The 12970-nt window shown below is 49.0% G+C and overlaps 1 long non-coding RNA gene across 1 annotated transcript; it reads left to right on the forward strand.

The window, feature by feature from the left end:
* Positions 1-9112: 9112 nt before the first annotated feature.
* On the forward strand, positions 9113-12469 carry LOC136793250 (uncharacterized). The gene is made up of 3 exons (XR_010838279.1): positions 9113-9635; positions 11382-11585; positions 11816-12469. It is a non-coding gene; the product is annotated as an uncharacterized lncRNA (long non-coding RNA).
* Positions 12470-12970: the final 501 nt, after the last annotated feature.

Raw genomic sequence — 12970 nt, forward strand, 5'->3', positions numbered from 1 at the left:
GTGGGGCCCCTCCCACAGGACTGCGTAATCCCTGTAGCTGGGCACTCCTGCCTGGGAGGAGCCTGTAAAATCAATAAATGGGTTTTTCAAATCAGTGACGTCGATCAGGTGACGGACGGAGCAGCAGAGGTCCAGAGAGAAGGGGCAACTGGTCCCAGATTATTCAGCGTGTCTGTGTTGAGACTGCAGTTGACACTGTAACCAGAACCCGGGGTCTTTTCACCATACAATCAGAGCAGGTTGATAGATTTGTTTGGGTTCGGGGCATGTAAGGTAATCACAGCTGATGCGTATTGAAAGTTCTCTGAGCGCAGGTGCCAAACCCTCCAGATTGATGATGGTCCTTGGGGGTGATCGTGGTATGGGGGAAACCGGACACACAAACATAACCTGCCCAAGGTCACGTCCTAACTGGAGGCGAAGCCTGGACCTCAGAGTCGGCTCCAGAGCCAAGGTCAAGCCTCTCCCTGGGTGGGGAGAGTGTCCGGGCGGGAACAGGAGACTGGCCGAGGCTGTGGATGCCCGAGTGTGTCCCCGACCTGAGCAGGTGCTGGGAATGGACCCCTGTCTGACGGTGGAGGCTGCAGCGGGTCCTAGCGGCGCCCCCGGGTCAGCAGTGCGCTGATACCAGCCTGGCTCAGGGGGACCGCTCTCTGCGGTCAGTAGCCGGTGGAACCCCGGATCCTGCCCCTGCTCCTTGGAAAGGGAGATGGGGCTGACGTCCAGGGCGAGCGGGGCCGGGGTGGGTCTCGGTGGGTTCCCACTGGGTCGATGTAAGGGGTAAGGGGCATCTAGCGGGGCCCTGAGCGCAGGGCAACTCACAACCCCTTGGCAGGTCTGTTTCGTGTTTGTTGATTGGTTGGAACGAATGGGACAGGACGGAGGAGTGCAAGACAAGCCCCGAGCATCTCCGGACGGGAGCAGCGCACAAGGGGTGCGGGGCGGGGAAGCGCTCCAGTCCCTCTAAGTCTCCTTCCTCTTTTCTTCAACTACGCAAAGAATCAACTTAAAAGCAGGGTCCTATCGCGCCTTCCAGTGCGATCTCTGTTCCGGAGCCCCTCCTAGCAGAAATTCTGCTGTTCCCGAGACAGCTAGATTTATCCCAGTCAGCTAAAAATAGCCGTCATTATTTATACAGTACTTATCTATCACATGCTCTCAAGGGACTGAGTGATTTATAACCACAATCTCAGGTAATCCTTCACCTTCTCCCCCACAAAAGCCCTTGTGAGGTGGCTACCATCATTACCCCCAATCTGCAGTTGATGACCGCGGGGCTCAGGGTAACTTACCCAGGATCACAAAGCTTGGTTAGGGGCAGGGACAGGATTTCAATCACCATCAGTCTGACTTCAAGGCCACTTGCTTGTGCTACTTCCTCCTGTCTTTCCCTCCACCTGCTGCTAATTCCCATTCATCCCATGTTCCAGCATGAGATGTCTATTTATTGGGCAAGAGTGAGGAGATGAGAGATATTTAGCAGTGCAGACGCCTTCTGAATCACCACCTGTTAAAGTGTTTATATGCTTAGGGAAGCTTTAAGAGAATTATCATTTAATCTTTTGGAATGTGATGATCCACATATGAATAGAGGTAAAATAAAACAACATTATCAAAATAAGAAGATTCCATTAGCCTGAATACCCAGTTGTGACAAGCTGACACTCTGCATTGCATTTCTAAGTTAATTTGTTAGAGCCACTTTAATTTACACGTAAAACAAATTTAATTTTTATGAAACAAAATTAGTTTTTACCAGAAGGAATTTCTTTCATTATGTTCCTAATTTTAAGAGAATCCTCACAGGCTTTTTCTACCAGTTGTATTAATTACAACAAACCAGCAAGGTAAAATCAGCAAGTTAATTATCACAAAGCCAGTGAATAAAATTAATCTCCTACAGCAAATACGATTTACAAATCAAATGAATGGTGTTCTACTGCAAATATTCGAACATATGTAAGTTTTCTATATCAAGCATTCATAACATCAAGGAAACTATTCAAACAAATAGTTTGACATTATAGGAAAAGAAAACTTGTACTTTAAAAAAAAATTATTTGTTTTTATTTTTGGCTGTGTTGGGTCTTTGTTGCTGTGTGCGGGCTTTCTCTAGTTGCAGTGAGCGGGGGCTACTCTTCGTTGCAGCGCGCGGGCTTCTCATTGTTGTGGCTTCTTACGTTGCAGAGCAAGGGCTGTAGGTGCCCCGGCTTCAGTAGTTGTGGTGCATGGACTTAGTTGCTCCGCAGCATATGGGATCTTCCTGGGCCAGGAAGCAAACCCATGTCCCGTGCATTGGCAGGTGGTTTCTTAACCACTGCGCCACCAGGGAAGCCGTCCTTGTACCTTTTTAATAAGCAGATAAAAACTCAGATTTTTAACAAAATTCAGAATATATATTCATATAACTTAAAATTCTCCTCAACTGTCTTACAAAGGCTAATTCATAACCCAGTGTTTTACATTATCAAAAGCATTTGTATCAATAGCTCTGTAAAATTTATCTCTAAAAAAAATTGTGGCCTCTGATTTTAGTTTCAATCAAAGGTGAATCAAAGCAATTTGGACCTAACAAAATTTATTTCTTTTGTAATCTCTATATCATGCCAAGTAAATGGGAGTTTAGTGCACATTTTTCCCATCAAAGGAACCCAAAACAAGTAGCCAGGAGATTATAACAATAATAATCTCTTACATTTGCATAACAGAGACTTTCACTTCTAATAACAGTGGAACAGGTAATTGGGACCAGCCAGCCACCTGCTGAGGAAAGCTGAAAAGGGTGAACAAAATATTAAAAGACACTGAAGAAATAAGAAGGTAATGAAGAATTAACCAGGTGAAGATAGAGAAGAAAAACAAAATCCAGCGAATCATGTCCTGCGTTTGGGGCCTCCTGCTCTGGGAGCATCCACTGTTCACGGAAAAGAGACTGAGAAGCTGAGTGATTTTTTGGATAGCAACACAGACTAAAAGGACAGAAGTTGGAGCCCAGGGCCTGCTTTGGGTTGGGATTCTGAAAAATCTACACCAGCCCTTGCCAGGATGCAACCCAGCTTCAAGCCGTCTGTGTGACTCAGGAAACCTTAATCCCTAACAGTAAATTAAGAAAATCCTGATCGCTAGTGCGCTCCAGGTGCCTGATAGAAGCAAATGCAAATCCTCTTGGAATAAGATACTAACATCCGAATTCTCAAATTATTTCCACAAACAATTTTTCAAAAATAATGCCAACACAGGGTGGCGCAGTGGTTGAGAGTCCGCCTGCCGATGCAGGGGACATGGGTTCGTGCCCCGGTCTGGGAGGATCCCACGTGCCGCGGAGCGGCTGGGCCCGTGAGCCAAGGCAGCTGGGCCTGTGCATCCAGAGCCTGTGCTCCGCAACGGGAGAGGCCACAGCAGTGAGAGGCCTGCGTACCGCAAAAAAAAAAAAATGCCTAACACACAATCACAGATACCAGACACATGAAGAGATAATATGTTAGGAGCAAGACCCAAGAGAAGTGGCAGGTAATAGAATAGTCACACCAGAGCGCCAGGTAGTGGAATTATTGGACATAGAGTTTAACATAATGCTGCTTACTATGGTCAAGGATATAAAAAACAACTGGAAATTTGGGTAGAGAACTGGAAACTATAAGAACGGACAGAGTATATACGAAAAGGAAGCAACTAGAAATTCTAGAACTGAAAGACAAAATAACTAGATAGATTCTGTAAACTGAGTTACAGCCAAAGAGAGAATTTGTGAAAAGATGAGTCAGACGAAAATATCCAGAATGAAGCATGTAGTGAAGTTTAGAGAAATAGAGAATACAGTGAGAACGTTTATGTTTGATCAAAGTCCCAGAAGAGGAGAAGAGAGAGAATGTAGCAGAGGAAATATTGGAAAAATTAATGGCTGATAATTGTCCTGAAGTGATGACAAAAACCAGCCTACCAGTTCAGGAAGGACTATGAACTCCACACAAAAATAAAGGAAAAGAAATACACACCTAGATTATTAATAATGAAACTTGAGGAAGCAAAGAAAAATGATCAAACATTGCTGAGGTGGGGGAAAGAGATTACCTTCAAAGGAATGATACTTTGGCTGCTGCTTTTTTTCAACAGCTACAATGGAAGCCAGAAGACTGTGGAATTAAATCTTCAATGTGCTGGAGAAAGTAACTACAAACCCCATCAAAAATATATTTCCAAGATGACACAAAATAAGACATTTTCAGACCAAAACAGGAAAAAAAATTGTCACCAGCAGAACTTACTAAAGGATACTCTAAAGAATTTGCTACAGGCCAAAGGACAGTGCTATCAGATGGAAAGTCTGATATGCAAGACATTATAAAGAGCAAAGAGAGTGGTAAATATATAGACAATTGTAAATAAACATTTAATAACATTGTGAAAGTAACCAGCCGTGAGGTGAGGGGGTACAGCCCACATAAGATCACCCTAATTTTTGACACCAAATACAAGTTTGGGGGGCCCCAAGACCACCCTTAGGTTTGATAATTTGCCAGAAGGACTTGCAGAACTCACTGAGAGCTGTTATATCCTCACAGTTATAGCTTGTTACCGCTAAAGGATACAGATTAGAATCAGCCAAGGGAAGAAATGCCAAGGGTAGAATCCAGGGAGGTACCAAACACAGAGCTCCCAGTCGTCCTCTCCCCGAGGAGTCTGGACAGCATTTCTCCCAGGCATTGATTTGTAACGGTATTCATGGAGGCTTGCCAACCAGGGGAGCCTACCCAAGCCTCGGTGTGTAAAGATTTTGGGGGACGGGGCGGGGCTCCATCAAATAAGCGTGGTTAACTGTCCTCGTGGCTGATCTCAGTCTCCTCATCCTCAAGAGGTCACACCGGATATTGCACAACCCAAAGCCCCCATCCCAAATCACATTGTTATTATATGGCTGGCCCAAGGCCAAACAAAACAAAACGCTCCTATCAGACATGACATTCCAAGGGCAAGAGATAACTTCCCTGCAGCCCAGGGCTAAGGCCAGACTCCCCTTTGGGCAAGTTAAATTGCTTTCTACACAAACATCGAACAGGTTTAAAATTTTCACCGATGTGGCAGGCCCCTGAATCTTTGTAGGGCTTACATCCCACCTTCTGGCATGTATGTGTCTTACCAGGGCATCTAGAGAACCTGCCGTTTCTTGCTCTCTGGGTCTAGGTAGCATGATGTCATCAATATCGTGTTCCAGTATCACGTTCTGCAGAACGTCCAGACAATGAAGGATTCCTCAGACCTGCGCCGTCCAACATGTTAGCCACTAGATACATGTAGCTATTCAGCACTTGAAATGTGGGTAACTGAATTAAGATGTGCTGTATGTGTAAAATATACACCAGATCCCGAAGACTTGGTATGAAAAAGTAATTTAACACAGCTCACTAATATTGTATATTGATTCCATGTTGAAAAGAAAATATTTTAGATATGTTGGGCTAAGTAAATACAGGTATTATTAATTTCACTTGTTGCTTTTTGAACTTTTTTTTAGTGTGGTTACTGTGAAAATTAATAATTAATCAAAGGAAACCTTGGGGACTTCCCTGGCGGTCCAGTGGTTAAGACTTTCACCTTCCAATGCAGGGGTGCGGGTTCGATCCCTGGTTGGGGAGATGAGATCCCACATGCCTTGTGGCCAGAAAACCAAAACATAAAACAGAAGCAATATTGTAACAAATTCAATAAAGACTAAAAATGGTCCACTTTAAAAAAATATAAAATTAAATTAAAAAAATAACCTCAACTAAAATTGGAGTTGAGAAGGCCTGTAGAGGGAGGTCTCCCACGCTACCCCTCACCATTAATTACGCCAACAGGAAGACATCAGTTACGAACGGGGAGATGGAGAGAGGTACCTTACACCCCCGGACAGGAAGTGCCACTGCTCTACTGCCACAGAGGGTGGAAGGAAGGCTTTCTTCTCACTCGGCAACAAGCCCAGCCAATGGAAAACACCACAGCTCAGCCAATGAGAAGCTGTCATCGTTTGGACTTCTAGTTTCCTCCAGTGAACTTTCACGTTTTTCCCTGCAGATTTGGTGTCTTGTGAGAGCCCGATTTCTGATTCATAAATGCCTGTCTTCTCTCCGTGTCCTCACAAGGCAGGTGGCACAAGAGAGCTCTCTGGGGTCTTCTTTACAGAGGCACTGATCCCAGTCACGGGGACTCTCGGATGACCTAACCACCCCCCAAATCCCTATCTCCTGATAGCATCACACTGGGGGTTAGGATTTCAACATGTGAACTTGGGTGGACACAGACATTCAGTCCGTGACACTGCCCACCTGTCTCCCTCCAGGGACATAATCATCATTAGATCAGCCACTCCACAGATCCTGAGGGTCAAGTCGCCCTCGGCACCTTTCCCACCTGTGTGGCCATTATATTCACCACGTCTCTGACAGTTTCGGGCTGTCACTTGGGCTCTGCGAGTCTGGAGTCCTGTTATGACCCTTGACAGTTCCACAGCAGCATCTCCTCCCCTAAGTCCTGGGCCACCATTCGGGTTCTCATGACCCAGTGGCCTCCACACTAATTCATTCCTTCTTGTTTCAGAGAAGAGAGTGACCTCTGGGACTTCTCAGGAAACACGGTCAGCTGATGGAGCCTCGGGCAGGACACCGGACATTCTGACTCCTCACCTCTCCCACCTAGGACTGTCAGCCCTCTGGCATGTCCAACCTGCTCCAGGCACAGGCCAGCTGCTAAAGGAAGACCACACGCAAAGAGTCACAGGGCTTTGCAGTAAAGCTGTCAGGTTTCAGTGCCCAGGGGGCGTGGGCCCGGGACAGACAGTGTCTGCTGTGTTACTCTGGTTCCCACTCGGGGGCTGAGAAAATAATCACAGGGTGGGGCTGAAGATTCCCTAGGCCCCCTGTCAGCTAAACGGGAGCTAGGACTAGTTATCGTCTGACCTCCATGGGCCTTCATTCTAAGCACAGGAGCATGTGATGTTTTGAGGTTTTGGGTTTCAGTCAGTCTTATCACAGATCCCATATCACAAAGTCCTTGGAAATTCTGGGTGTTCTCCCTTCCCTGGTGCATAGATACCCTGGAAAATGACCTCAAGTCTCTCTGGGGGGATGATGGGGGAAATATTTGCTATATATAGGCATGGTGGTGTTGCAAGGTCCTTCCTTAAGGAGAGCTGACTTCCCTGTCAAACAATGAGTGCTGGGCCTGTGAACTGACTTCTACCTGGAAACTTGGGAGGGAACGTGATTTTCCACTCGGACGGCTGACATCAGCTTTCTGCTCATGAGCTCTTGATTTTTTTTTTTTTTTAAATTTTATTTTTTTTATTTTTAAATTTTATTTATTTATTTTTTTTTGTGGTACGCGGGCCTCTCACTGCTGTGGCCTCTCCCATAGCGGAGCACAGGCTCCGGACGCGCAGGCTCAGCGGCCACGGCTCACGGGCCCAGCCGCTCCGCGGCACGTGGGATCCTCCCGGACCGGGGCACGAACCCGCGTCCCCCGCATCCGCGGGCGGACTCTCAACCACTGCGCCACCAGGGAAGCCCTGATTTTTTTTTAATTATATAAGGTCAGCGTGTCCTAGCTGGTTGTCCATCTTTCTCCCCACTAGGAACACAGTGACCCACTAGTGACCCAACAGCCACTGCCCCAGATCCCTGTGGGTTAAGGAGCCCCGAGAGCTGGTCCAGCCTCGTTTTTTGGCACAATAATTACACGCGCCTTCCTCTGATATTTCAGTGCAGTCACCTGGCCTCCTCCTCCCATCTATGGCCACCTCTCACTGGCCACACTAGCCGACAGAGCGCTGCCACCATTAAGCATCTCAGGCCAGTGGCCTTAATAGAGGCTGTGTCCTTCTTACACAGTAAATCAATTCCAACACTTCCACCTCCTTAGCCCTTCTCACCTTTCCTCAAGACTATGTCGGCCCCCATTTCTCTAGGCCAAGTTCCATGCCAACAGTCTATTTGGAACGGCCCTGGGTGTTCTGGCTGTACCACTGGATCTCGACTTTCAGACAAAGGCCCCCAAGTGGGAAAACACCCTCCTCACCCAGGCTTATATTCCACCCGTTCCCCAGTCCGACAGCGTCAAAACCCTCCCATGTGACCCCGGTCTCTGCCCAGGTGCAGTGGCCCCCACGAGCCCTTTGGCACGTGTGCTGTTTCCTCTCCTCAGAGCAGGGATGGCTGTGCAGAGACCTGGCCTTGGCCGTTTGCTTTGAGGCCATCAGGAGTGGAGGGCAGATCTCCAGCAGAACCAGAGGCACCTTGCAGGGCACCTGCCTCCCCTGAGGTCGTGGTCCCACCTCCTCCGGAGAGGAGAGGGGGTTCGAGGAGTCTGCAGGCTCAGCTGCTCTGGGGTATCCTCTCAAATGCCCCCATTTCACAGGTCGGATTCCACGCCTGCCCGTCAGGTGGGGTCCCCTTGGGACCACGCGCTCTTTTTCAGCTCTGTCACTCCTGCAGTTAGACCGTGGGCCTGCTCTGCAGCAGAGTCCGCCCTGCCATTGCTCCTTACAAGGGGTCGGTGGCTTTCACGGTGTGACCCGAGTTGGCAATTAGCCCCCCTGAGCCTCCCACCCCTTCCAGTTCTCAACTGGCAGCCGGGCCACCGCATGGTCGTCACAGGCATTGCTGCCCCGGGACATAAGTGCCTCAGCTACACCTATGGCCACAGGTGAGAGCCTGAGTAATCTTGCTGCGTGGGGCTCCCTGCTCGCTGGCGGTGACTGGCACCTCCTCTCCCCGCCAGCAACGGTGCCTTTTTTTTTAAAAAAAAAATTGCAGTCTAGTTGATTTACAATGTTGTGTTAATTTCTGCTGTACAGCACAGTGATTCAGTTGTACATATATATACATTTAAATAATATTCTTTTCCCTGATGGTTTATCTCAGGATATTGAATATAGTTCCCTGTGCTCTACATTAGGACCTTGCTGTTTAAAACAGTGCTTTTATTGCTGTTATACCGGTGAATATCCTAAGTCCCATATTTCAACCACAGAAAGCAAAGCCTGCAGCGGAGGGCTCCCAGCAGGGCTGCTTAAGGGCGCCTTCCGGGGGGCGGGGGGAGGGAAGCGGGGAAGGGGGCGGAGCCAGCGGGAGCCGGCGTTACAGGGCGGGCTGCCCGCGAGCGGGAAGGACCGCGGGATCCGTGGGACTGCTTCCGGGGAAGTGTACAAACTGCGCCCACCCAGCCCGCTTCGGTCGGGGATCCACCCCGCAGGGCGTCGAGTCTCCTGCGAGTCAGCGCTGGGGTTCAGACCTCAGGGCGCGGTCCGTGTGGGAGCCCCGGAGCCGGGCAGGGAGGCACAGCGCGGGGCGGGAGGTGAGGTGCTGTCCCGTTACCCCTGCGCGAAGCCGGCCGGGGCCCGTACAGAGCTGGCGGTAGAGCCAGCCGAGACCGAGAAGGTCCGGAATGGCCCAAGTCGGGGGTCAGAGGGAGCAGCGGGCGAGCACCTCGCGCTTCCCAGCCCCGCCCGCCACCCCCACCCCCCCCCGACCGGCAAGTTCAGAGCGGCCAGGAGTGCAGCCGAGGGAATGGGTTTGTAGGCTCGCAAAGGTGCACGGATTCCAGGGCATCTGTGGAGCCTGGAGGTTTGACTGCCCATTTCTTTAACGTGCTAATTTAAGGTGAGAATTTCAGCTATCATTTTTTAATTGCAGTATAGTTAACTGGCAATGTTGTCTTGGTGTCAAACATACAGCAGAGTGATTCAGTTATAGACATTCTTTTTCAGGTTCTTTTCCCTTACAGGTGATCACAAGATATTGAGTATAGTTCCCTGAGCTACACCCTAGGTCCTTGTTGTTTACCTATTTTACATACAGTCGTGTGTATGTATTAATTCCAAATTCCTAATTGATCTCCCTCCCTCCCCTGCTATCACCTGTGGTAACCATAAGTTTGTTTTCTTTGTCTGTGAGTCTATTTCTCTTTTTTTTTTTTTTTTTTTGCGGTATGCGGGCCTCTCACTGCTGTGGCCCCTCCCGTTGCGGAGCACAGGCTCCAGACGCACAGGCCCAGCGGCCACGGCTCACGGGCTTAGTTGCTCCGCGGCACGTGGGATCCTCCCGGACCAGGGCACGAACCTGTGTCTCCTGCATCGGCAGGCGGACTCTCAACCACTGCGCCACCAGGGAAGCCCAGTCTATTTCTCTTTTGCAGATAAGGTCATTTGTATCATTTTCTTTAGATTCCACATATAAGTGATATCATATGATATTTGTCTTTCTCTGACGTACTTAGCTTAATAAGATAATCTCTAGGTCTCTCAATCTTTCAGCTATCATTTTTGAGCTCCTACCAGACATACTTTTAGAAACCTTAATTCCCATAAGAGGTCTCACTTTGCAGATGAAAAGGAGTCTCAGGTGGGCTCCGATTTAACCAGTCTGCCTGACTCTAGTGACTAGGGTGTAGGCTGGACATTTAGCCCCAAATTGTTTTGTCTCCCTTCCCCCAAAAGGAGACTAGTGAGCCCAAACCTTTCTCATCAATCCTCTTGTCCCCTCCTTTAATTGCCTGTGTACAATACCGTCAAACTCATTCATTTAAAATGAATTCGGGTGGCATCTCTCCCATAGTCTGTTACTATGGGGATCCATCGTGAGACGCTTAGTATCTAGACGAAAAGCTAGAGATGAGAGTCTAACATTTGCTGAGTGCATACCGAATGCCAGGTATTGTCCAAGGGACTTTTTATTCGATTAAAGTAATGGTGCATTTAATTCTCACAGCAGCTTGAGATCTTAGGTGTTATTATTTGCCTCATTTTGCAAATGAGGGAATGAGTCTTCAGAGAGGGCAAATGAATTGCCTAAAACGTTTCAGCTAACAAGGCAGAGCCAAGGATTGGAACACGGTTTCCTCTGCCTCTAAAGCCCTCTTTCTTTGTGCCGTGCTGCGTAAAGGGTTGGTTTGTCAAATCTGATGACTCATTTCATTTGAAAATAATAACCAGGTTTTGCACAGGTGTCTTTTTGAGAATGTGAAGTGGCTGAATGATTTTCAGTTCCTGATTCTCTTTGCCCTGACTTAGGGCACTCAGAGAGCAAGTGTGATACCCGGGTCTGCAGCAGAAACGCAGACGGCCCCAGACAGCTTTTGTCTGTAAGCCGAGGAGAGCCACAAGCAGAGGCCAGAACCTGCCCGAACTGGGATTCCTCAGACCGAGGTGCTGAAGGGTGAACTTTTCACCTGATGACTACTCAAGCCCGCACATGCTTTTGGGCACAGATGTTCGTAAGAATTTTTTATAACAGACGAATGTGTAGAGAAACTGAGCCTTGCCCTCAGTGTTGTCAGACAAGTCGACCCTGTAGCCAAGCAGAGGAAACAGCTAGCGACTGGGTCTTGTGCAAAACCTCTTTGCACAGGTTTCTGGAACCCGTCTGGCCAATTGTGCACGAGGGAGCTGGCAAGATGGCAAGACCGGAGATGTCCCCCTCCCGATGTGAGAGAAGAAGGATGGTGAGGCCATATCCCAGAAAGAGGGAGGCCCTGTTCTGGGGATGGTCTGTGTGTACGGGGCCAATGGGGATTTCCTGTCTGGTGTTTCCTCACTGCAGCTGCAGGACTAGGTGAGTCCATCTCTTTTTCTTTCTTTTTTTTTTTTTTTTTTCCTGTACTTGCGCCTCTCACTGCTGTGGCCTCTCCGGTCGCAGAGCACAGGCTCCGGGCGCGCAGGCTCAGTGGCCATGGCTCACGGGATCCTCCCGGACCGGGGCGCGAACCCGCGTCCCCTGCATCGGCAGGCGGACTCTCAGCCACTGCGCCACCAGGGAAGCCCTGGCCTTCTTTTTTTTTTCAGTACGCGGACCTCTCACCGCTGTGGCCTCTCCCCTTGCGGAGCACAGGCTCCGGACGCGCAAGCTCAGCGGCCATGGCTCACGGGCCCAGCCGCTCCGCGGCACGTGGGATCTTCCCGGACCGGGGCACGAACCCGCGTCCCATGCATCGGCAGGCGGGCTCTCAACCACTGTGCCACCAGGGAAGCCACGAGTCCATCTCTTAACCGTTGTCTCCACCGGGTTATCCAGGAAGACAGACTCCACCGGTTCCTAAATGTTCCGTTCCTGGGTGTTATGTCTTACCAGAAAGAATGTAGGTCTGGGAACAGTGATTTGGGTATCTACCCCGACCCAATATTTGTTCTCGCGTAAAGTACTTACCGTTGATGAGTGGCGTCTGTACAGTGGAAATATCTATCACCTGCGTCTTGGGGGTGGTTGTGCTTTTAAGGATAGTATATTGGAATAGATAACTAATGAGAACCTGCCGCAGAGCTCAGGGAACTCAATGCTCTGTGGTGACCTAGATGGAAAAATCCCCAAAAGAGGGGCTATATGTATCTGTATAGCTGATTCACTTTGCTGTACAGCAGAAACTAACAAAACATTGTAAAGTAACCATACTCCAATAAAAATTAATTTTAAAAATAAAGATAATGTATTGGAAGTGCCTAGAACAGAGTTGAGCCTAAAGAAGTCACTCAATGGGTAGTAGCTTCTATAGCTATTACTGTTGCAATGGTTCTATTGCTTTCGTTATTTATTTATTTTTATAAATCTATTTATTTTATTTATTCTTGGCTGGGTTGGGTCTTCGTCGCTGCGTGCGGGCTTCCTCTAGTTGGGGCGAGCGGGGGCTACTCTTCGTTGCGGTGCGCGGGCTTCTCATTGCACTGGCTTGTCTTGCTTTGGAGCACGGGCTCTAGGCGCATGGGCTTCAGTAGTTGTGGCTCACGGGCTCTAGAGCGCAGGCTCAGTAGTTGCGGCGCACGGGCTTAGTTGCTCCGCGGCATGTGGGATCCTCCCGGACCGGGGCTCGAACCCGCGTCCCCTGCATCGGCAGGCGGATTCTCAACCGCTGCGCCACCAGGGAAGCCAGCTTTCGTTATTTATTTATGTTGAAGGTCTAGGCCCCGTTCTAGGCTCTGGGGTATGAAAAGGGCCTCATCAGGACG

Source organism: Kogia breviceps, chromosome 19 (genome assembly GCF_026419965.1).
Source record: "Kogia breviceps isolate mKogBre1 chromosome 19, mKogBre1 haplotype 1, whole genome shotgun sequence".
Classification (NCBI taxonomy): domain Eukaryota; kingdom Metazoa; phylum Chordata; class Mammalia; order Artiodactyla; family Physeteridae; genus Kogia; species Kogia breviceps.